This window comes from Ambystoma mexicanum, chromosome 6q, assembly GCF_040938575.1.
Source record: "Ambystoma mexicanum isolate Mex_15411 chromosome 6q, UKY_AmexF1_1, whole genome shotgun sequence".
Taxonomy (NCBI): Eukaryota; Metazoa; Chordata; class Amphibia; order Caudata; family Ambystomatidae; genus Ambystoma; species Ambystoma mexicanum.
The window spans coordinates 83,296,004-83,321,329 of NC_090937.1; the positions used below are offsets into that span (position 1 = coordinate 83,296,004).

Below are 25,326 nucleotides of genomic sequence, written 5' to 3' on the forward strand. Positions count from 1 at the left end.
CATGAGTTCAACCTTCATAGCCCTTTTAAACCTTGATGGTCTTGTTGTAGATTCAGTTGCATCTGCAGGCTGTTCCATGGGAAGCAGGACTTGGATGAGGCTCAGTTTCCTTCTAAGATGTCACTCATTTGGCGAGATTCGTAGAGAGTATCCTTGATGGAGTGCATTTTATGCGCCTCCTTAGTTGATACTGAGGTTGGCGGTAACTTTGTTGATGACCTCTCTTTTATTTATGTTAAAACCGAATGTGTTAGTTCTCGCCCAGTCTTGGGGGGAGAGCTGCTGGGAGGAGTTCGGGTCAGTTCGAACATTGAAGACCAATTGGGTGCTATCAAAGCAGGTCTGGAATGGGTCAGGGGGCAATGTTCTAGTATTGTTTCCAGTGGAAACATATAGGTATTAAAAGCCATGGTGGTAACAATGATACCTGTGGTTCTCCACATGAGATCATGTTTGAGGAGAAGATGGCACTGCTCACAATCACTGGCTTTGATTGGCTCTGAGAAAAGGACTCTATCCACTTTGGGACCTCTGGGGCTCCTCTGTCTGCCCTTCATCTGTGGGTCCATGCCCAGAGACTAAGTCTTGCGTAAAAACCTTGACTTGGATCGCTCCTTATGACTGACTCTTCAGATTAGCGCTAGTTGTAGCATCTTTCACCAGCGTGCCTTGTGCAAATCCCTTCTGTTCCTCTCTCTCCATGTACAGATCACAGAACTGATGGACACACATTGCTTCGGCACTAGATTATGGCAATCACTTGCATCCTGGCAGTGCAGAATTTCTTATCAAGCACATGCCTATTATTTGGAACAATGCTGCACCATTGAATGGGGGCTCACATGAGATTCCTGCCTCCACCCTTTAACACAAGCTGCTGTGGCTTCTAGCCCAGTTGCACATCCTTTTTAATGTCTTGTGTATTACCCCTGGATCCTTTCATGGCTCATCCCATCCTTAACAATGGAAAAGATGCGACTATACGAGCTTCTCCGCACAAGGAAGAGGGACTCTGCCTTCCCATCTCATGACTGCTCCCTACATAAATAGTTTAGATCCCCTGTCCATCGGAGCAATAACCAACCACCAGGGCAGTAAAGACTTGACTCTCCCCAGTACCATTTTTGACACTTCCAGCAATTAACCAGTGCCATGAGACCTTCAAGCATAAGAGTGCTCTGCAAACCCCCCCCCAAATGTAAACAATAAGGCCCACCATGGGACCTTCAAGCATATGAGCGCTCTGCAAAACCCCCCAAATGTAAACAATAAGACCCGCCATGAGACCTTCAAGCATATGAGCGCTCTGCAAAAACCCCCAAATGTAAACAATAAGGCCCGCCATGGGACCTTCAAGCATAAGAGCGTTCTGCAAAACCCCCCAAATGTAAACAAATGGCCCGCCATGGGACCTTCAAGCATAAGAGCTCTCTGCAAAAAAAACCAAATGTAAACAATAAGGCCCGCTATGAGACCTTCAAGCATAAGAGTGCTCTGCAAAAAAACCCAAATGTAAATAATAAGAGCCTGCTGCTGCCTCACTAGGTTCTTTGATCTGTTGACTAGAATCCTATGGTTGACAGATGCCGCCATGACGTTGGGTCGGATTAGCACAGCAGGCTGATTGCTATTCATGTGCCTCACTGATGAGCTATCGGGACAGAATCCAGGATTTCGTGATTCGCAGTAATGCTGTAGCTGCTTGGTTACAAATCTTCGAAGGATCCTGGCAAGAAAAGCTAATTGGATAAGGGTCTGAATTTGGCATGGACAGTGGGGTCTGAATTGGCTTTCTTCAGGAGTGATATGTTTACCATTTGTTTAAGGGTTCTTGGACCCTCCAACTTTGAAACAAGGCTTTGCAAAGCTTAATATTATTACTATTGTTTTCGTTAAGGTATTCATGAGCACGGACCTAACTTTGGGAAGCAGCGCAGAGCTTTACAGAGGTATACAACAATACAGATACATGCCGGAGCGCTTTTCAGAGGTAACAACAGTACAGATATACAGCAGAGGTAGGATACAGAGGATGAAGGGACCTCATGCAGGGGTCCGCTCTTTGATGGTTGGGGCTTGCGACTGTTGGCACAGGGTTGCTGGGGCTCTCATAGTTTGATGGTTGGGGCTGGCAACCGTTGGCACAGGGTTGCTGGGGTTTTCATAGTTTGATGGTTGGGGCTGGTGACCGTGGGCACAGGGTCGCTGGGGCTTTCATAGTTTGATGGTTGGGGCTGGCGACCATTGGCACAGGGTTGCTGGGGCTTTCATAGTTTGATGGTTGGGGCTGGCGACCGTTGGCAGAGGGTTGCTGGGGCTTTCATAGTTTGATGGTTGGGGCTGGTGACCCTAGGCACAGGGATGCTGGGGATTTCATAGTTTAATGGGTGGGGCTGGAGACCATTGGCACAGGGTTGCTGGGGCTTATATAGTTTGATGGTTGGGGCTGGCGACCGTTGGCAGAGGGTTGTTGGGGCTTTTATAGTTTGATGGTTGGGGCTGGCGGCCATTGGCACAGGGATGCTGGGGCTTTCATAGTTTAATGATTGGGGCAGGCGACCGTTGGCACAGGGTTGCTGGTGCTTTCATATTGAGTACCATTTCAATGGTTACTTCCTCCATGTTCCTGCGAAAGGATGGAAACCTGGTTCCTGTGGTGGGGTTACTAAATATTGCGTTCAGTGGAGAGGAGTTTGCGCCAAGGAGGCTTTGATGGAATGCATAACCTCCAGGATATTCGTGGCCGGCTTTATGTAGCAGATCAGTTTTTATTTGATATGGGATAATGAGTTCTTCGGATACTCTGGAAAGCTTTTTCTTTTTTCTTTTAGGCTTTGGGCATTCAATTGCAACACATGCACCTTGAGCTTGGAAAGTCCTTGGTTTTGATGCTCTGGATTCTTGGGTCTCAAGTTACTTTCACTTGTTTTTGCATCTGATGTTTATTGCTATCCTTTATCTCAATGGCAGGAAAGAAAAATGCAAAAACAAACGGAATATCAGTGTAGGGTCTATCTGCAGACAGAGGAATCAAATGGCATTAAACGCATGTCCCTAAGCCACACCACAACGAGTGAATGCCCACTGCACACGCACAATACTAATAAGCACCTCAAAAAAAATCAGGATGTCACAACCAAAATATATACATATAAAAAGGCATAAAGCATTACATGATTGAACCAATCGATTGCTGATACTTACTGTAAAAGGTGGGACTTGCAGCTGAGCCAAGCACAGCAGCACTCACAGGATCACTCCATCCACAGATCAGGTACCACTAAGGAGTGTGCCCGGAGGCCCCGTCAGCTGGGTACCTTGGGCCAAGCAGGTTTGATGCCAAATAAATTAACTCAGATCAAGAAAGATATATGATAGCGAAATCTCTGAGGACGGTAGACTTGACAGATTGGCGTATCCAATAACACCTCCTGAGATCAAGGTGTAAATTCATGGAGATGATGGCAGGAGTGTGGGGCTTCACACAGAGATGTTGTAGGTGAGTTTTCATTGATCAACAATTCAAATGTTGACGGTGCCAGATGGGTTCCTGGTGCCACGATGCGAGCAGTTCCTTTCAGACCCACACAGAAGAACAACAACCTGCCTGAAAGCAACAACAACCTGCCTGCCAGCATCTCTAATGCATTTTATAACACACCCAGTACAACAGTTTATTAAACAAAACATTATCAAGTTTGGAACTTGGTGACTGATTACAATTTTTTTAGTTTTCACATCTGTCAAGCAGTGCAAGAGGTTTTCCTTTTTGCTGACTGTACCTGGCTGCCTGGTGACTTATCATTTATTACCTAAAATTGGAACGCACTTTATTGGGGCAGAGGTGCAACTGTCTTGGCGGACGTGGCGCAAGAAACTGTGTAAAAAGTCCTGATGCCTCCGGCTGAGAAGACAACACGGCAGATAGCCGACTCCTGACAAAGCCGCCTCACTGGCTCCTCTCTTGAGACCATCTGACACTCCTTCTACCCCCTCTCGCTAGCCTCCCAAAGGAGAATTCAGAAAGATTAATGGAAAAATTGGGTCTGTAACATGGGCAAAGTGGTTAAGATTTAAAGATCACTTTAGAATCAGTCAAAGCATTTGATACAGATTTCTCCTCAAAAAAGAAAAAAAAACGTTTCACATGTGTTACCCCAATCACAGTTTACCTCACACTCACATCGTTGGTTGCTGTGCAAATGGTGGCGTATCCACTCAAATGAGGACCTGCAACTCTACCTCTCTGCCCTGAACTCTCTCAAGCCCACTATTGATAGAGCAAAAAGGGAATTCTTCCTAACCCTCATTGACTCTCACTTCAACCATCCTCGCCGGCTAAACTCACTCCCCACTCCTCCTAAGTCTATGGCTATCACATCTAATGACCTAGCTGAATACTTTGCTGCAAAATTTACCAAAATTATAGACTCTCTCCTGACCTTCCTCACACTCCATCCTCCTGCATTTTACACTCTGCCTACTCTACCATCATCCTGTGCCTCTATCTCCCACTTTAGTCACACTAATACTGATTAAGTTCTAACTCTACTGATGAAGGCTAACCCTTCTTGTGTGCCATCAGACCCTTTTACTCCTCAGCTAGCCAAGCCTACTGCCCCTTTAGTGGTTTTCAAAATAGCCACGGGCATCCTTCTCCTCTCCTAAAAAAGCAAGGGGCTGACTTGAACCTATTGGCTAACTTTCACCCTGTGTTACGCCTTTCGTACTACTCTAAAGTGCTCGAAAGAGTTGTGTTGAACTGCCATACCAATTTCTTAGACATTGACACCCTTCAAGAACTCCTACAAGCAGGTTTCTGCTATTGTCAATCAACGGAAACTGCTCTCATGAATGTGTCCAACTTCATCACCTCTGCTAAGCACTCCAACCTATTCTCTATCCTAATTCTCCTTGACATGTCTGCTGCCTTTGACACTGTCTATCACTGTGATCTCCTTAATACTCTCTTTCTTTTCGGAATTCTCGATCAAGCCCTTGCCTGGATTTAATCCTACCTTGTCTCGGGACAATAGCTCAGGGACAACATGCTCGCCTTGGAAGCAAGACGACACGGAGCAACACAGGTTTGATCCCTGGGACCGTGCTTAGAAACCTATGGGTATTAAGCACATTATAAATAACCAATCATATCATATATTATATCACCTTAGCAATTCTCTGTCTCCTAGAGAAACAACACCTCCCAATGCACTCTTCTAACTGTTGGTGTTCCACAAGGCTCTGTGCTGGGTCCGCTCCTCTTTACACGCTACACCCATGCTCTTGGGCCACTAATCTCCTCCTTTGGGTTCTCATACCAACTCTTCTCAGACAACACCAAAATCATCTTCTCTTTTCCTGAACTCTCCTCGGATCTCTATCAAAATTTCCAACTGTCTTTCTAGTATTAAATATTGGATGGCTTTCCACTCTCTGATATTAAACTTCTTCCTGTCAAAAACTCTCTTTCATCTCTCCCTCTGCCTACCCATTTCCCACCTGGCACTCTCAGCTACTCTTATTCACCTAGAAACCGTGGCATCATCTATGACCCATCTCACACAAAATTGGAACAACAGCTTGACTGAAACTCCTAAACATTAGGAAAATCAGGCACCTCCTTCCTTTCAACACCACAAAGCATCTCTTAACCACTCTTGTCTTCTCTGAACTGGACTAGTGTGCTAGCATCCCCTTTGCTCTCCCCAACTATGCTTTCTGTCCTCTTGACAAGATCATTAACTTTGCCACCAGGACCCTCTTCGAACTACCTCACTTCACACCTACTTCCTCATACTGTCACCAGGCTGGATGGCTGATGATGCAAAACGGGGCCAGATTTAAGTTTCTTCTCCTGGTTTACAAATCTATCCATGGTAAGGCACCACTGTATCTATACTCCTATATTCAACTCTACAAGCCTTCTCGTAATCTCCGCTCTGCCTCCTACTGGGTGGTCGATAAAGGTCCCAGTGAGAAAGAGGGGCTCACGTTGCGTGCACAGTTTTGGTGACTGAGGGAAAGGCAATTTCGCATTAAGGTTGCGATTTAACATGTATTTAGTATAGCTTATAGGAATGGGATATGTACTACTTTTAGTGTTACTTTGTGTTTACTTTGATACGTTATAGATTTGCACTTCCACAGCAAGATAAATGCCAAAACTGTAGATGAAATATAAACATAATATATGTATGGTGTACCACGTAAGCACCTAGAAGTTGACCAGTGAGGCGCTCCACATGCCCATCAAGGAGATTTGCAATGAAGATACCACTGTAAAGAGGACGTGCTAGATTTAAACATGCATGCACCAACATACATACATGGGGGTCTTAAGGGACATATATTTGGGACAGTTGGGGTACATGGGAAGTGTACAAATCTGTATGCTGTGTGCTCTTTCATAGTTTGGGCAGGCTCTGCAGCCAGGGTTTGTGTTGGGAGCTCTGTGTGACTGGGAAAACTCGTTTAGCAATGCTGAAGGCTGTTGAAGGGCAGTGAACAGCTACGACAATGTCAGATGGTCAATTATTGGCAGGCTCAGTGCTTTTATGACTTAGCACTATTGTGTAAAGGAGATGCAATCTTTTTAAGTACATGGGAGCTTGTTATTCATTTTCCAGGGGAGTCCAGCGATCTGTTTGGAACCGAGTAATAAACCTGGGGTGAAGGGACACCTAAGGGCATAGTTGACAAATACTTTATGGGTTTTGATTATTTTCTCAGGTTGTGTCCAGAGGCCATGTGTGTTGAATTGGTAGTTGTTTAGATTAGAGTGAAACAAGGACACCAGTTGGTCTGGGTGGGTAAGATATTTATTGCGAGTTCAAAGGGAACTTGTTTATTTCTCCCCCTCTACATATCGTTGAACTGTCCTTGCAAACCATGTGCATCAAGTCCAGGGTCAGAAGGTCATAGGCCAGATAGAACTTGTAATTAATTATATTTGTGTTTAAATGTGTAACTATGTGATGTCGTCATGACCTACCATGGACAAATCCCAAAAATGGGTGTGCTGTAAATATGAGCTGATGTGAAGATATCTTGAAAGGTGATGGTAGTTAAATAAATGTGTCCAATGAGAATGTGGAAATTAAAGGAGATTACATCTCTTTGTATATGTTTTACCAATAATGTGTTGGGGGATGATTTGTAATAAAATATGTGGGAGTATTTTAACTGTTAAAAATGTATATAATGTGAAATGTTTGTGTGGTTCAGGGAGACTCGGGCTAGTTTGACTCTACAGTGTCATCTAGCTCATCTGGGCCATTTGTACAATTAGCTTGCTTCACAAACAAATGTGTACTTGAGAGGTGGGCCTACTCTGTGTTAGGGTGATTGAAGGAGGTCCGCCCCTTCTCTCCTCGACTACCCTTGTGGCTCTTTGCGCCACTTTTTGCTTCCTCTCAATTCTGCTCTTTCTCTCTTCTTGCTTCACTTGAATGGAATTCTCTTTCACTGGACATCCAAGAAACAGTCCACATGGATTTGTTCAAAACCAAGCTAAAAGCCTATCTCCTCGCACCTGCATTACCCTCTTAGCTTACCATTCATCTGCCTGCTGGCTAACATGGTTCTCTCGCCTATAACCTGCCTCTGTCCCTTACTTCTCCTGCCTCCACTGTACTGGTTCACCCATCATGATCACATCCCAAGCACAGCTGGGTGTACCGCTTACCTGCACTTAAAAATGTCCAATGTTGATTCTCCTTAATCTATGTATGTCCACTTATGTATTGTACCCAGTGACCGTTCCATTTACTCCCCTCCACAACTGGTCAGAATGTCCCTCAAACTCACCCCATCAAATATGATTTCATATCTATTGTATTTTATTTCGTGATCGAAAGAGCATTGTTCCTCCTGTAATTAAAAAAACAAAAAGTACAAATAAAAATAAATGCATATCATTCAATCCACACCAATAAAGACAAAGCAAAGGTCAAAGCTGTGCAACCTCCTTCCCATGATATGATATGGTACATCATTCATAACGCGCCTGTACACAAGTGTTTCTAGGTGCCACAAGACAAGAGAGGGAAGACAGAGGGAGGACAAAACAAATAATCTTTCTAGGCCTTGTGTCATTCAGATTGTGCAAGTATGATAACGCAAAGTGCAGAGGGGGGGGAGAAGGGAAAGTGCCAGGGAGAAGAAAGGGGGAAGTGCAATCAGGGCGGCATTGCTCTGGCTAAAGTGCAGCCAGGGTAGCATGGCTCTGGGTATGTGTAAGGAGGTGGGGGATTGTAGGGTACAGTTACAGCCCCTAAGTGCATGGTAGACCCAGAGGCAGTGCAGGGGTCGACTGGTTGTGGAGGATCCTGATACCCAGTGAGACTCTGAGGGCAGCCTGGCCAACCAGTCAACGCAGCAAACATGTAGGTCAACAGGGGAGAGAGAGAGAGAGAGAGAAAGCAGAGGCAAAAGGGAAAGTCTTGAGCTGCTTCTGGAACTTCAAGTGGTCCGGCTCAAGTTTGAAATGGGCATGGAGGACATTCTAGAGGGAGGCACCTGCAGAGGAGAGAGATCTACCCCCCACTCTCTGCCTGGAGAAGCATCTGACCCTTAGAGAGTTAGAGGTGGCTGAGGGAAGGGCTCGAGAAGGAAGGAGTTTCGGAAAAGAGAGTTGTTGGATGTAGGGCGGGCCATGTCGACGATGCAGAGGGTCTTGAACTTGTTCCTTGCAGCCACCGGGAGTCAGTGGAGACATTTCAGGGCTGGAGAGATACGGTCCCTGGGCCTGAGACCAAGGACACGTCTCGCAGTCCTGTTCTGGGTTAGTTGCAGAGGGCAGAGAGTAGAGGAAGGCATATTGAAAAATAGGCTGTTGCAGTAGTCCAGTCTAGAGAGGACCAGGGCTCTGGAGACAGTGAGATTCTGTGCGAAAGTGAGAAAGGGAAGAATACCTCTGAGGAGGTGCAGCTGGCAGTGGGCCTTCTTGGCTGTAGCTGCTTCATTGCAAATCTTCGAAGGATCTTGGCAAGAAAAGTTAATTGGATAAGGGTCTGAATTTGGCGGGGACAGTGGGGTCTGAATTGGCTTTCTTCAGGAGTGATATGTTTACCATTTGTTTAAGAGTTCTCGGACCCTCCAACTTTGAAACAAGGCTTTGCAAAGCTTAATATTATTACTATTGTTTTCGTTAAGGTATTCATGAGCACGGACCTAACTTTGGGAAGCAGCGCAGAGCTTTACAGAGGTATACAACAATACAGATACATGCCGCAGCGCTTTTCAGGGGTAACAACAGTACAGATATAGAGTGGAGGTAGGATACAGAGGGGCACAGAGGATGAAGGGACCTTACGCAGGGGTCTGCTCTTTGGTTGGGGCTGGCAACCCTTGGCACAGGGTTGCTGGGGCTTTCATAGTTTGATGGTTGGGGCAGGCGATCCTTGGCACAGGGTTGCTGGGGCTTTCATAGTTTGATGGTTGGGGCTGGTGACCGTTGGCAGAGGGTTGCTGGGGCTCTCATAGTTTGATGGTTGGGGCTGGTGACCGTTGGCACAGGGATGCTGGGACTTTCATAGTTTAATAATTGGGGCAGGCGACCGTTGGCAGAGGGTTGTCGGGGCTTTCATAGTTTGATGGTTGGGGATGGCGACCGTTGGCACAGGGTTGCTGGGGCTTTCATAGTTTGATGGTTGGGGCTGGCGACCGTTGGCAGAGGGTTGTTGGGGCTTTCAAAGTTTGATGATTGGGGCTGGCGACCGTTGGTACAGTGTTGCTGGGGCTTTCATAGTTTAATGATTGGCGCAAGGGACATTTGGCACAGGGTTGCTGGGGCTTTCATAGTTTAATGATTGGGGCAGATGACCGTTGGCACAGGGTTGCTGGGGCTTTCATATTGGGTACAATTTGAATAGCTTCTTCCTCCTGTTCCTGCAAAAGGAGGGAAACCTGGTTCCTGTGGTGGGGTTGCTAAATATTGCGTTCAGTGGAGAGGAGTTTGCGTCAAGGAGGCTTTGATGTGATTTATTATCTATTATCTCCAGGATAATCGTGGCTGCCTTTATGTAGCAGATCTGTTTTTATTCGATATGGGATGAGTTCTTTGGATGCTCTGGAAAGCTTTTTCATTTTTTTTTAGGCTTTGGGCATTCAATTGCAACACATGCACCTTGAGCTTGGAAAGTCCTTGGTGTTAATGCTCTGGATTCTTGGGCCTCAAGTTTCTTTCACTTGTTTTTGCATCTGATGTTTATTGCTATCCTTTATCTCAATGGCAGGAAAGAAAAATGCAAAAGCAAACGGAATATCAGTGTACGGTCTATCTGCAGACAGAGGAATCAAATGGAATTAAACGCATGTCCCTAAGCCACACCACAACGAGTGAATGCCCACTGCACACGCATAATACTAATAAGCACCTAAAAAAAAATCAGGATGTCACAACCAAAATATATACATCTAAAAAGGCATAAAGCATTACATGATTGAACCAATCGATTGCTGATACTTACTGTAAAAGGTGGGACTTGCAGCTGAGCCAAGCACAGCAGCACTCACAGGATCACTCCATCCACAGATCAGGCACCACTAAGGAGTGTGCCCGGAGGCCCCGTCAGCTGGGTACTTGGGCCAAGCAGGTTTGATGCCAAATAAATTAACTCAGATCAAGAAAGATATATGATAGCGAAATCTCTGAGGACGGTAGACTTGACAGATTGGCGTATCCAATAACACCTCCTGAGATCAAGGCGTAAATTCATGGAGATGATGGCAGGAGTGTGGGGCTTCACACAGAGATGTTGTAGTTGAGTTTTCATTGATCAACAATTCAAATGTTGATGGTGCCAGATGGGTTCCTGGTGCCACGATGCGAGCAGTTCCTTTCAGACCCACACAGAAGAACAACAACCTGCCTGAAAGCAACAACAACTTGCCTGCCAGCATCTCTAATGCATTTTATAACTCACCCAGTACAACAGTTTATTAAACAAAACATGATCAAGTTTGGAACTTGGTGACTGATTACATTTTTCTTAGTTTTCACGTCTGTTAAGCAGTGCAAGAGGTTTTCCTTTTTGCTGACTGTACCTGGCTGCCTGGTGACTTATCAGTTATTACCTAAAATTGGAACGCACTTTATGGGGGCAGAGGTGCAACTGTCTTGGCGGACGTGGCGCAAGAAACTGTGTAAAAAGTCCTGATGCCTCCGGCTGAGAAGACAACACGGCAGATAGCCGACTCCTGACAAAGCCGCCTCACTGGCTCCTCTCTTGAGACCATCTGACACTCCTTCTACCCCCTCTCGCTAGCCTCCCAAAGGAGAATTCAGAAAGATTAATGGAAAAATTGGGTCTGTAACATGGGCAAAGTGGTTAAGATTTAAAGATCACTTTAGAATCAGTCAGTCAAAGCATTTGTTTCAGATTTCTCCTCAGAAAAGAAAAAAAAAACTTTTCAAATGTGTTACCCAATCATAGTTTACCTCACACTCACATCGTCAGCTGCTGTGCAAATGGCGGTGTATCCACTCATATGAGGACCTGAAACTCTACCTCTCTGCCCTGAACTCTCTCAAGCCCACTATTGATAGAGCAAAAAGGGAATTCTTCCTAACCCTCATTGGGCCTCATCACAAGTTTGGCGGTAGCCTTGCTGGTAAAACCGGCAGGCTGCTGCCAAACTTGCAATATTTTCCAGCACCCGCGAATGGGCAATTAACGGGGAATTCTGGCCCCGCCCGACCCGGTAATTGCCCATTCGCGGGTGCCAGAAAAAAGATGCTCTCCATTCCCATTCAGCCCAATAGGCCCAATAGGGCTGAATGGGAATGGGGAGGTCGGATGCATAGGCACCGTTTATAACAGTCAGACCTGGCGGGCAGAAAGGCACCTACGAGCACAACTTGTAGTTTGCCGGCAAGCTTACCGGTACCGTAGTTCCTGCACCGGCAAACTTATGATGAGGCCCATTGACTCTCACTTCAACCATCCTCGCCGGCTAAACTCACTCCTCCTAAGTCTATGGCTATCAACTGCCACTCTCACATCTACTGACCTAGCTGAATACTTTGCTGCAAAATTTACCAAATTATAGACTCTCTCCTGACCTTCCTCACACTCCTTCTCCTGCATTTTACACTCTGCCTACTCTACCATCATCCTGTGCCTCTATCTCCCACTTTAGTCACACTAATACTGATGAAGTGCTAACTCTCTTGTGGCCATCAGACCCTTTTACGCCTCAGCTAGCCAAGCCTAATGTCCCTTTAGTGGCTTTCAAAACAGCCACGGTCATCCCTCCCCTCTCCTAACACAGCAAGGGCCTGACTTGAACCTACTGGCTAACTTTCGCCATGTGTCATTCCTCTGTACTACTCTAAAGTGCTCGAAAGAGTTGTGTTGAACTGCCATACCAATTTCTTAGACAACGACAACCTTCAAGAACTCCTACAAGCAGGTTTCTGCTGTTGTCGCTCCACAGAAACTGCTCTCATGAATGTGTCAAACTTCATCACCTCTGCTAAGCACTCCAACCTATTCTCTATCCTAATTCTCATTGACATGGCTGCTGACTTTGACACTGTCGATCAGTGTGATCTCCTTAATACTATCTTTCTTCTCTGATTCTTGATCAAGCCCTTGCCTGGATTTAATCCTACCTTGGCTAGGGAGGATAGCTCAGGGGCAACATGCTCACCTTGGAAGCAAGACGACACGGAGCGACACAGGCTCGATCCCAGGGGCGTTGCTAGGGGGGGCTAAGGGGGCTATAGCCCCTGATCTTTTGGTTGTAGCCCCGGATAGAATCTCAGGAGCTACAGCCAAAAGACTAGCTAGCCCCCAGTCCCAACAGTTCCGGCATCAGCTTAGCCCTGGGTCTTTTCCAGACCTAGCAACTCCCCTGCTCGATCCCCGGGTCCGCGCTTATAAACCTCTGGGTATTAAACACATTATAAATAACCAATCATATAATATATGATATCACCTTAGCAATTCTCTGTCTCCTGGAGCAACAACACCTCCCAATGCACTCCTCTAACTATTGGTGTTCCACAAGGCTCTGTGCTGTGTCTGCTCCTCTTTACTCGCTACACATTTGCTCTTGGGCCACTAATTTCCTCCTTTGGGTTCTCATACCAACTCTTCTCAGACAACACCAAAATCGTCTTCTCTTTTCCTGAACTCTCCTCTGTTCTCTTCAAAATTTCCAACTGTCTTTCTATCATTAAATATTGGATGGCTTTCCACTCTCTGATATTAAACTTCTTCCCTGCCAAATGCACTCTCTCATCTCTTCCTCTGCCTATCCATTTCCCACCTGACACTCTCAGCTCGTCTTATTCACCTAGAAACCGTGGCATCATCTATGACCCATCTCACACTTTCTCTACTTTCGTCTCCAAAATTGGGACAGCAGCTCGACTCAAACTCCTAAACATTAGGCAAATCAGGCACCTCCTTCCTTTCAACACCACAAAGCATCTCTTAACCACTCTTGTCTTCTCTAAACTGGACTAGTGTGCTAGCATCCCCTGTGCTATCCCCAACTATACTTTCTGTCCTCTCAATAAGATCATTAACTTTGTCACCAGGACCCTCTTTGAACTACCTCACTTCAAAACCTACTTCCTCGTACTGTCACCAGGCTGGATGGCTGATGGTGCAAAACAGGGCCAGATTTAAGTTTCTTCTCCTGGTTTACAAATCTATCCATGGTAAGGCACCACTGTATCTATACTCCTATCTTCAGCTCTAGAAGCCTTCTCGTAAACTCTGCCTCCTACTGGGTTGGTCGATAAAGGTCCCAGTGAGAAAGAGGGGCTCACGTTGCGTGCGCCATATTGGTGACTGAGGGAACGGCAATGTTGCATCAAGGTTGCGATTTAACATGTATTTAGTGTAGTTTATAGGAATGGCATATGTGTTACTTTTAGTGTTACTTTGTGTTTATGTTGATACATTTTAGATTTGCACTTCCACAGCAAGATAAATGCCAAAACTGTAGATGAAATATAAACATAATATAGGTATGGTGTACCACGTAAGCGTCTAGAAGTTGAGCAGCGAGGCGCTCCACATGCGCATGCAAGGAGATTTGCAATGAAGATACCACTGTAAAGAGGACGCGCTAGATTTAAACATGCATGCACCAACAAACATACATGGGGGTCTTAAGGGACATATGTTTGGGAAAGTTGGGGGTACATGGGAAGTGTACAAATCTGTATGCTGTGTGCTCTTTCATAGTCTGGGCAGGCCCTGCAGCCAGGGTTTGTGTTGGGAACTCTGTGTGACTGGGAAAACTTGTTTAGCAAGGCTGAAGGCTGTTGAAGGGCAGTGAACAGCTGCAATAATGTCAGATGGTCAGTTACTGGCAGGCCCAGGGCTTTTATGATTTAGCACTATTGTGTAAAGGAGATGAAATCTTTTTAAGTACATGGGAGCTGGTTATTCATTTTCTAGAGGAGTACAGCGATCTTTTTGGGACCAAATAATACACCTGGGGTGAAGTGACACCTAAGGGTAGAGATGACAAATACTTTATAGGTTTTGATTATTTTCTCAGGTTGTGTCCAGAGGCCATGCATTCTGACTTGGTAGTTGTTTAGATTAGATTAAAACAAGGACACCAGTAAGTATGGGTGGGTAAGATTTTTATTGCCAGTTCAAAGGGAACTTGTTTATTTCTCCCCCTCCACATATCATTGAACTGTCCTTGCAAACCATGTGCATTACGTCCAGGGTCAGAAGGTTGCAGGCCAGATAGAACTTGTAATGAATTATGTTTGTGTTTAAATGTGTAACTATGTGATGTCGTCATGATCTACCGTGGACAAATCACAAAAAGGAGAGTGCTGTAAATATGAGCTGATGTGAAGATATCTTGAAAGGGGATGGTAGTTAAATAAATGTGTCCAATGAGAATGTGGAAATATAAAGGAGATTACATCTCTTTGTATACGTTTGACCAATCATGTGTTGGGGGAGTATTTGTAATAAAATATGTGGGAGTATTTCAACTGTTGAAAAATGTATATAATGTGAAATGTTTGTGTGGTTCAGGGAGACTCGGGCTAGTTTGACTGTACAGTGTCATCTAGCTCTTCCCGACCGTTTGTACAATTAACTTGCTTCACTGACAAACCTGCACTTCAGAGGTAGGCCTACTCTGTGTTAGGGTGATTGTAGGAGGTCCGCCCCTTCTCTCCTCGACTACCCCTGTCGCTCTTTGCCCTCCCTGTGCCTCCTCTCACTTCTGCTCTTTCCCTCTTCTTGCTCCACTTGAATGGAATTCTCTTCCACTGGACATCCAAGAAACAGTCCACATGGATTTGTTCAAAACCAACCTAAGAGCCTACCTCCTCGCATCTGCGTTACCCTCTTAGCTTACCGCTCATCTGCCTGCTGGCTAACATGTTTCCCTCGCCTCTAACCTGCCTCTGTCCTTTACTTCTTCTGCCTCCACTCTAGCGCTATACCCATCATGATCACATCCCAAGCACAGCTGCGTGTACCGCTTGCATGCACTTAAAAATGTCCAATGTTGATTCTCCTTAATCTATGTATTTCCAGTGATTGTTCCATTTACTTCCCTCCACACCCTGGTCAGAATGTCCCTCAAACTCACCCCATTGTAAGATGCTTGCTGCTTCCCGTCAAAGCTGATTTCTTATCTGTTGTATTTTATTTTGTGTTCGAAAGAGCATTGTTCCTCCTGTATTTAAAGAAATAAAAAAGTACAAATACAAATACATTAAATATCATTCAATCCACACCCATAAAGACAAAGCAAATGTTAAAGCTGTGTGACCTCCTTCCTATGATATGCTATGGTATGTCATTTATAACGTGCCTGTACACAAGTGTTTCTATGTGCGACAAGACAAGGGAGGGGAAGACAGAGGAAGGAGAAAACAAACAATCTTTCTAGGCCTCGTGTCATTCAGATCGTGCAAGTGTGAGAACGGAAAGTGCAGGGGGGGGGGAGAAGGAAAGGTGCCAGGGAGAGGGAAGGGGGAAGTGCAATCAGGGCGGCATTGCTCTGGCTAAGTGCAGCCAGGGTAGCATGGCTCTGGGTATGTGTAAGGAGGTGGGGGATTGTAGGGTACAGTTACAGCCCCTAAGTGCATGGTAGACCCAGAGGCAGTGCAGGGGGCGACTGGTTGTAGAGGAGCCTGATACCCAGTGAGACTCTGAAGGCAGCCAGACCAACCAGTCAACACAGCAAACATGTAGGTCAACAGATGAGAGAGAGAGAGAAAGCAGAGGCAAAAAGGAAAATCTTGAGCTGCTTCTGGAACTTCAAGTGGTCCGGCTCAAGTTTTAGAGGGGCACGTAGGACATTGTAGAGAGAGGCACCTGCAGAGGAGAGAGATCTACCCCCCACCCTCTGCTTGGAGAAGTATCTGACCCTCAGAGAGTTAGAGGTGGCTGAGGGAAGGGCTCAAGAAGGAAGGCGTTTTGGAAAGGAGAGTTGTTGGATGTAGTGCGGGCCGTGTGGACGATGCAGATGGTCTTGAATTTGATCCTTGCACCCGCCGGGAGCCAGTGGAGAGATTTCAGGGCTGGAGATATACGGTCCCTGGGTCTGAGACCAAGGACATGTCTCGCAGTCCTGTTCTGGATTAGTTGCAGAAGGCAGAGAGTAGAGGAAGGCAGATTAAAAAAGAAGCTTTTCAGTAGTCCATCCTAGAGAGGACCAGGGTTCTGGAGACAGTGAGATTCTGTGGGAAAGTGAGAAAGGGAAGAATACCTCTGAGGAGGTGCAGCTGGCAGTGGGCCTTCTTGGCAAGGTCTGTGATGTGAGGAGAGAAGGAGAGAGAGACACCAAGGTTTTTTGCCTCACAGGAAGGCGAAGGAAGAGGGTCCAAGGAAGGTAGCCAGAATGAGAGAGGGAAAGAGGGAGAAGGGGTCCCAATGGGAAGGATCTCAGTCTTACTGGCATTAAGGCAGATATTGTTGGAGGCGCACCAATCCTGAATCGCGGATAGACAGTCAGGAATGAGCGAGAGAGGAGAGGAGGCTTAGGGGAGCCTGAAAGAGAGCTTGGTATCATCCACATTACACTGAAAGTTAGAGGAGAAGGTCGAGATAAGATGGGCCAAAGGGGCCAAGTACACATTGAAGAACCAGGGTGAGAGGTTGGAGCCTTGGAGAACACCACATGTGGAGAGAGAGATGGTGTCCTCTCGGAGGGCCTTCTTGTTAACAGAAGACCTTTAAATGAAAGGAAGCACCTCAATTGCATCTGTGCACAACCACTACACATTGTTTTGAAGCTCCAGCAACTTAGTTCATACTTTACATGTTCTGATCTAAGTTAAGACTTCATTGCCTCAATACCGGGTCAAATGTTGTACGTTTGCAGATGTGGCCTCAGCAGTTCCTTTCATCTAATTGCATATCTGTAGAAAGACAGGATGACATGTGAAAGGTGTTCTTTGCCTTGCATCTGACAGTTAACATGCAGATATTGCAGAGGGGCTTTCTATATCATCATTCTGTCCTGGCCTCATCAATCTGTCCCTAACATAATAAACCGCCGTCATGTGCTTCCTCATTTCAGGAGATCAGCATAACTTTCTTGCCCAGCCGGGTTCCTGATCTGTGCTCAAAATACCAATGCGCGTATAGCATGTGCTCTTTCTAAATTTTGTGAACACTATTGGTTTTCTACCTCTCCATAAAGTTTAGCCATCAATACACACCAGGAAAAAAAGGCTTTTGTAGCCATTAAAGGGGTATATTCCAGGCTATTGCCAGTGTCTTTAGCATTGTATACCTGTCCCTCCCATCCAAACTCCTTATGTTTTACGAGTCAATCAAGAAATTCAGAATATTCGTGGTCACATACACTTTTTATAAGCTTGTGTCAGGTCGGCTAATTTTGCTATAGGTCCTATCGGGTACACCCCAAGGTTCCAATTTGAGGGCATATTTGGTGCATTTAAAAATCCTAGCTATGTTTCGGAGAAATGTATTTTGGATAACTGGCTCTAGTTCAGCTGTTTGCAGAGGTGTTCCTGACAGTGTGCTTTCTTCTTTGAGCAATGGACGTTACACACACTACATGTGTGATACATCCATTATATAATGAAGAAAGGGAAAGTGGGCAGTAGGGGAGCTGCATGTGTGTAGAGGGGAGGGTGTTTTGGGGAGGGGGCAAATGGTCTTGGAAGTGAAGGGGGAAGTGGGGAGGAGGGTATGTAGGGTTGAGGTATGGGGAAGAGGAGACATTTCCGGGGGTGTCGTCTGGATAATGGAAGAGGGGAACTGGGTGGGTCAGCTGAGAGGCAGTGAGGGGGTTAATCTGAGAACAGGAGGTATGGGCTGTCCCCTGTATATGGAGGAGGGCTGAAGGGAGGTAGGAGAACAGGGGGCAGTACAGATCAATTTCAGAATTCCCATTGTGCAAAGAAGAGAGCTCCGCAGGCGTTTCAAAATGGATAAATTACAGAAGGGAGTGGGAGAAATGTGTTGCAGTACTCCCATTGCACAAAGAAAGAGAGACCAGCAGAAGTTTTGAAATGGATAAATTATGGAATAGGCCTGTACAATCATTATTGGCAACTGAGGATGGGGCATATGTGCTAGTTTAGTGTGCAAACACATACTTAGAATATTTGTGAAACTGCATAGGTTGTCCCTGCTATGCATAAAAACAAGCCAGCACTGGGTAAGCGCCCGAGACACTTTATTGTCAAATTTCTAAGATTTCTAGTAAAGGAAATGGTCTTGAAGAGAGCTCGAGAGTTAAAGGATCTTGCATGGGGCGGACATAAGGTGATGGTGTTTGTGGATCTAAGTAAAGATGTATTGGATAAGAGGAGGGCCTTTGTAACGGCCAAAATGAAAGCTCGTGAAAAGGGTTTCAAATACTATATGATATCCCCTGCAATATTCAGAGTTGTGGTGTAGGGTCATCTACACTCTGTTATGAGTGGCTGCCCCTTTAAGGCAAGCCACATGTAAGGGGGACGTCACGGGAGGAAGTGACGGGAGGAGGACAAGGGGGGTGTCAGAGGAACATTTTTCCTGTTGTTAAAGAATAAAGACGGTTGCCTGTTACATCCGCTGGCGTCCGTGTCTTCTTGGAGCTTCCCGAGCTCCCTAACATTTGTCTACGAGGACTCTCCAGCCAGCGGTCCTCCTTATTCCTGCTATGGAGATCCCCCCGTGCGTCCTCCTCCACTTCTAGTGATCCCACTAGCCCACGGATCCCCGCTCTAGTCCTGCAGCACAACGCTCGCACGAGCGCTCCTCCCGAATCCTCCTTCCCCCCACGCGTGGGCGATCCCGCCACGTGGGGCCCTGCAGGCACCCGCTCCACACGTGCAATCCCGCCGTGGTCAAAAAAAAAAAATAATAATAATAAACAAACACACGGCGCAGCCCGGGAAAACGGCCAACGCCAGAGGAGAATACAAGACTCCAGAGATACCCAACTACACGAGGAGGTGCCCGCCAGCAAGCACGTTAAAGTAGTGAAAAAAAAAAAATGTTTTCTTCCCTCCATGCTACTACTCCTCATTCCTCCGACAGCCTTCTTCTTCGTCGCAGTACTTGCATCCACCACAACAGTGCCACTATCACCCCACAAGAACCCACATTTCGACTCGTGGTGCCCAAGGCTAGCCGGTTTGGCCCACAAGGAAGTCACCTGATGGTTACAACCTGCAAGCAACACCGACCCCATCCAATATGAGCACCACTTCGGATCAGGCATCATCCAGCTCGCAGCCTCCGCCTGCTGTATCGAGGTCCACCGTCACGGCTTGGCGCATGCCTCCACCCTTCGCCATGACGCCTCAAGCAGATAAAGGTGCAAGGTGGGTGGAATGGTTGGAGGACTTCAATAACTTTATAGAGGCAGCTGGAGAAGAAACCTCTCAGCGGCTACGAAGTATGTTCATCAACACGGCCGGCACTGAGATAAAGATGCTCATCAAAACCATACCACCAACAGAAATCACTGATTTCGGCAGTCTCATAGTAGCCCTGAACAAACGCCTTGTCATCGCCCCCAATAGAGACTATGAGAGATATGTCTTTAACCAGTGCACACAACGCATGGAAGAAACAGTCGATGAGTTCATCACGAGACTTCGAGTCAAAGGAGCACATTGTCTATTCCATGAGTTCTCACTGGACGAAGCGATCCGACTCAGGGTCATTGAGGGCTGTGTGTCAGCTACACTACAGAAACAACTTCTAAAGAAACCTGTCACAATAGAACAAGTGAGTGAGATGGCGCGCATACTCGAAAGAGTAGAAAAGCAGGCCACTCACACGGCCACCAACGCCACCACAAAACTTGACAAGAGTGACGTAATAGCTGCAATGCAACCTGGCAACCAGAAAAGCTACGACAGAAATGCCACGACAGCCTCGCGAATGCAAAGACAATGCTACAGATGTGGAATGGCATTCCCACATGCAGGTTCCTGCCCTGCGCTGTCCCAAAAATGTGGCAACTCTGGCAGGGAAGGACATTTTCAGTCTGTGTGCAGGGAAGGAAAACCATTCCCCACTCCGAGAGTGTACACAGGCACGCAAACGAGACCAACCCAAAGGTCATTCCCCAACCAGTCTTACCAGCCTCGACCATACCAGCAAGGACCTAGGAGATATGTAAGAGTGGTTGAGGAGGTATACCCGGAGGAAGACTGCCAAGAGTATGCCACACAAGGACAAACCGTGCAACTGAGGGACGAATATGATGGACCACCGTCGACACGCCATGACCCTTCACTAGAAACGCATGGGGAGCTCGACTATGGTCTCGCGTATGACCTGCATGACCAGGATGAGTTTGTAAACCTTATCATGGATGAAAGGGAAGCCCAGGAAGCACCCAAGATTTTGATAAACATATGCGACCAGCAGTTCTGTTTTCTAATTGACTCAGGGGTGACAGTGAACATTATAGGGGAAACAGAGTTTCAACGACTGCATGATAAACCGAAGCTGAGCCCGTCAAGGTCGAAGATTTATCAATGGGGTGCGGATGTCCCGCTACAGTGCATTGGGTCGTTCAAAAGGAGACTCACATTTGCTGGCCAAATAACCGACACGGTCATCCATGTCATAAAAAGCCCCACCAAAGGTCGGTGTTTACTAAGCTACAGGACGGTGTCACACCTGGGCCTAATCAACATACCTGTCCAGGCTGGAGATATCATTGAGTCTGCGGAGCCACCACATAGCAAGATGGAGCACATAGGCAACATAGTCACCCATGACTCCCCTGCCATCACGAAAGAAGACATCTTCAAAGAATTCCCGCGACTATGCCAGGGGTTGGGCAGATGGAATGGCCCGCCGATCAAATTGCACTTAGACCCAAAAATTTCACCGGTCCCGCAACACCCGCGCAGGGTAGGGTTCCATTTGCAGGAGACGGTGTCGAAAGAGCTAAACCAACTATTGAAAAATGACATAATTGAACCGGCCACCTGTCCGACACCGTGGGTCTCTCCCCTTGTGATTGTCCCGAAAGAAGGTGGTCGCCTACGACTATGTGTGGACATGAGGGTGGCCAACACGGCTATACAGCGAGAACGGCATCCTGGTCCAAAAATTGAGGACATGATAGTCCAATTGAACAAATCCGTCCTCTTCTCGAAATTGGATCTGAATCAGGGGTATCATCAGATGGTACTCCACCCGGACTCACGACCCATAACCACCTTTGCTTCACATGAAGGACTGTTCCGTTACAAACGGCTAAATTTTGGAATTTCGTCGGCGGCGGAAATATTCCATGAAACGATCCGACAGATCATACGCCCTGTCAGCGGGACACTCAACTACAGCGACGACATCTTGGTTTTCGGAAAGTCACGTAAGGAACATGATGTTGCCCTTTGAGAAGCGTGCCGGGCAGTGCAAGAGGCCGGACTAACACTTAACATCGACAAGTGCCGATTCAGCAAGGCCAAGCTCAAATTCTTTGGCCACATTTTCTCGGCTGACGGGATGACTCCCGACCCAGACAAAGTAGCCACCATCTTTCAGCTGGAAAGACCCACTCAGGTCGCCTACATCAGGTCATTTTTGGGAATGGCAGGGTACTGTGCTCGGTACATCCCACATTTCGCATCCATCACTGAACCTCTCCAGCGCCTGCTTCAGAAAGAGGTCGCATTTGCATGGTCTGAGGAGTGCCAAGCTGTGTTTGACAACATCAAACAATCGTTGACTGAGGCGAGAAAATTGGCATACTTTGACCCTGACTGGCACACTGAAATAGTGGTAGATGCCAGCCCGGTGGGACAAGGCGCCATTCTGGCGCAGACCAGTGGACAAGACACGCATCCAAGGCACATAGTTGCTTATGCCAGTAGATCCCTAGCCCCGCCGGAGTCGGCGTACTCTCAGGCAGAAAAAGAGAGCCTGGCAGCCGTCTGGGCGTGCGAGCATTTTCATAATTTCATCATCGGGAAAATGTTCGCATTGATCACAGATCATCAGGCCCTGCTTTCCCTTTTCGGCAACCCGCGCACGAAAATGCCACCCAGGATTGAGAGGTGGGGAATCCGTCTGCAAGAATATGACTTTGACATTGTTCACCGACCTGGAGGAGAGAACAACCCAGCAGACTACCTCTCCAGACACCCGTGCGGTAGCCCCACACCTCGACAGGGAGACGTAGAATACATCAGCTACGTTACGACCAACGCGTTACCGCCTGCCATATCCATTGAAACAATTGCAGTGGCGTCGGCTGCAGACCCATCCATGGTCCTAGCCATCAGTCTGACGGAAAATGGAAAGTGGAAGGACTTCCGCAGAGCGGTACAAAAACACCCTGGAGCGTGCCGCGATGAGATGGAGAGACTGGCGAGGGTGCACGCCGAGTTGGCAGTCCAAGACAAAGTCATTCTGGTAAGGGGTTGCAAAATTGTCAGACCTTCCACGCTACGCGTGGAAGTCATCAAAACTGCCCACGAAGGGCACCGTGGTGCGGAGAACACCAAACGTCTGTTAAGATGCAATGTCTGGTTCCCCTTCATGGACGATATGGTTGACCGGTGGGTCAAGAACTGCGCGGCATGCCAGTGCACAGCAAGACCCGACCAGCCAGTACCGCTCAGAATAACCACAATCCCTGATCATCCTTGGGAGAGAGTAGCGGTAGATTTCTATGGACCAAGGAAGGAAGGAGATTATCTGTTACTGTTTATTGACGAACACTCCAGGTTCCCCATAGTAAAACGAGTCAAATCAACAGCGTTCGCCCACGTCGCTGCAACATTTGATGAAGTCTTCAGCGAGTGGGGGATACCAGACACGCTAAAATCCGATAATGGTGCCCCTTTCAGTGGTCACGAGTTTGGGGTATTCGCGAAACACATGGGCTTCCATCACCAAAGAGTGACACCGAGATGGCCACAAGCCAACGGCATGGCGGAAAGATTTATGGCGTCCATTAAAAAGACCATACAAAGGGCGCGCCTAGAGGGGATTGACCCCCATCAAGCGCTGTGCAGAATGTTGAGGGACTGCAGGAACACCCCTCATGAAGCCACGAACAGAACCCCAGCAGAGCTCATGATGAAATACCAGGTCAGGACCAGGCTCGTCAACAACCCGACGAACCGGCTTGAGGCAGACCAAGAAGTCATCGAACGAGACAGAGCGACCAAAGAGAAGATGCGGGAACAGACTGACAGGAGGAGGAGAGCACAACCCAAAGAACTACAAATAGGAGATGAAGTGTGGGTGCAGAGAGCCGCAACAAGAAAAACAGACTCACAATTCTTCGCTTAGAGTGGTTGCGATAAAAGGCACCATGATAACAGCGACAAATGGACATCAGGAAGTGACTCGCAACAGTTCAAGGTTCAAGCGCGTTACCAGACCGGTTGAGGAGGCGTTGCCCCCTGAGGACCCCGACCCGGAAGTCAAGGACGTTCGTGATGAAACGTGGATCCCCCTCGAACCACAGGTTCAAAGTCAGGTCAACCCTGAGCATGACGCTGACGGCGGTCCCCACCCGGAGCCGTGAGGAAGGCCACAAAGGAACGTTAGGAGGCCTCCCAGGTTAGTGGAGGAGTGTTGACATTGGTGCCAGTTGGCCAAGTTGAGTCGGTTGCAAGGACATTTGTCCGGGGGGGGTTGTTATGAGTGGCTGCCCCTTTAAGGCAAGCCACATGTAAGGGGGACGTCACGGGAGGAAGTGACGGGAGGACGAGAAGGGGGGTGTCAGAGGAACATTTTTCTTGTTGTTAAAGAATAAAGACGGTTGCCGGTTACATCCGCTGGCGTCCGTGTCTTCTTGGAGCTTCCCGAGCTCCCTAACACACTCATTTAGTGAAAGTGGTCCAGCAGAAGTCTTTTAGGCAGATTTGTTCCTGGACCCCATGGAAGGCATAGCTCTCAACTCACACGCTTTTGGCGGGTGTCACCCGCCTTCTAAACAGCTGACTCACCCGCCAAGCCTCCTACACACCCATTCATTTCTATGGGCCTCTCACCCGCCAAAAATAAAATCGGGTGTTTTCACCCGCCTTTGCGACATAAATGGTTGAGAGCTATGGGAAGGAACGTATTCAGACTTGAAACAAAAAACAGATTGAAAAAAGGGAGATCTGACTGGCATTAATTAAGTTGATTAATACTTGTGCTGACCAGCTGCCTGTATATATTTTAATGTCTTTATTTATTAGTTTAATTCTGTTGGATTTGTGTAGTTTAAAGTAATCACAATATGGCTGCCTGCATATATAACTGGCTGCTTTTCGTTCGCTTCCGTGTATATTTCGGTGAGAAAAGCAACTTTCAATTTGCTCAACGTTACATAACGTAACGCGACGTGAGGCTTATGCAAGCAATATGGAGATTAAGATGATTGCCTCTGCCTGAACGCACATTACAGGTCTTGCACTCATAGTTTCAGTTTCGGGACCTTGTAGCCAGCATGGGATGAGAGGCGGCATAAGGATATGGTGGCTGCCTGATCGAGCATTACAGGACTTACACTCATCGTGCTGAGACATTACAGATAGCATGGGGTGTGAGGTGAGTTGCGTTTGGGCGACGCAATAACACGGTGGCTGCCTCTTGCCGAACGTATTTTACAGCGCTCAACCTCCCGGGGCCTTGTAGCCAAAACAGATTGAGAGGCAAGTTGAGTTTGGATGACGTCATGATTGAGGCAATGATGCCGATCTCTGTGTGGGGCAGTCACTGCTCAGCAAGATATCTCACAGTGAGCCCGCAGCAACCCTGGCAAATCCCTTGCTGGACTCTAATGAGAGATGTGTTATAAGACACGCAGGTACTGTGTTATGATGAATGTGGTGACTTCCGCATACTGGGGTGGTTTGGAGTACAACGGGGCACGTTTCAAGACCTTCATTGA

The 25,326-nt window shown here is 47.1% G+C and overlaps 1 protein-coding gene across 3 annotated transcripts in view; it reads right to left on the reverse strand.

Annotated features, from left to right (window-relative positions):
• The window catches only part of LOC138515788 (UDP-glucuronosyltransferase 2A1-like), a 428,107-nt gene extending 417,205 nt beyond the window's left edge, over window positions 1–10,902 (reverse strand). Inside the window, exon 1 of one of the 3 annotated variants that reach the window (XM_069630513.1) lies at window positions 10,473–10,902. The gene's annotated coding sequence lies outside the window, so the exon portion shown is untranslated. Of the gene's footprint in view, window positions 1–3,204; window positions 3,624–10,472 lie in introns of those variants that run through there. The other 2 variants (XM_069630511.1, XM_069630510.1) reach the window with 2 other exon arrangements.
• Window positions 10,903–25,326: the final 14,424 nt, after the last annotated feature.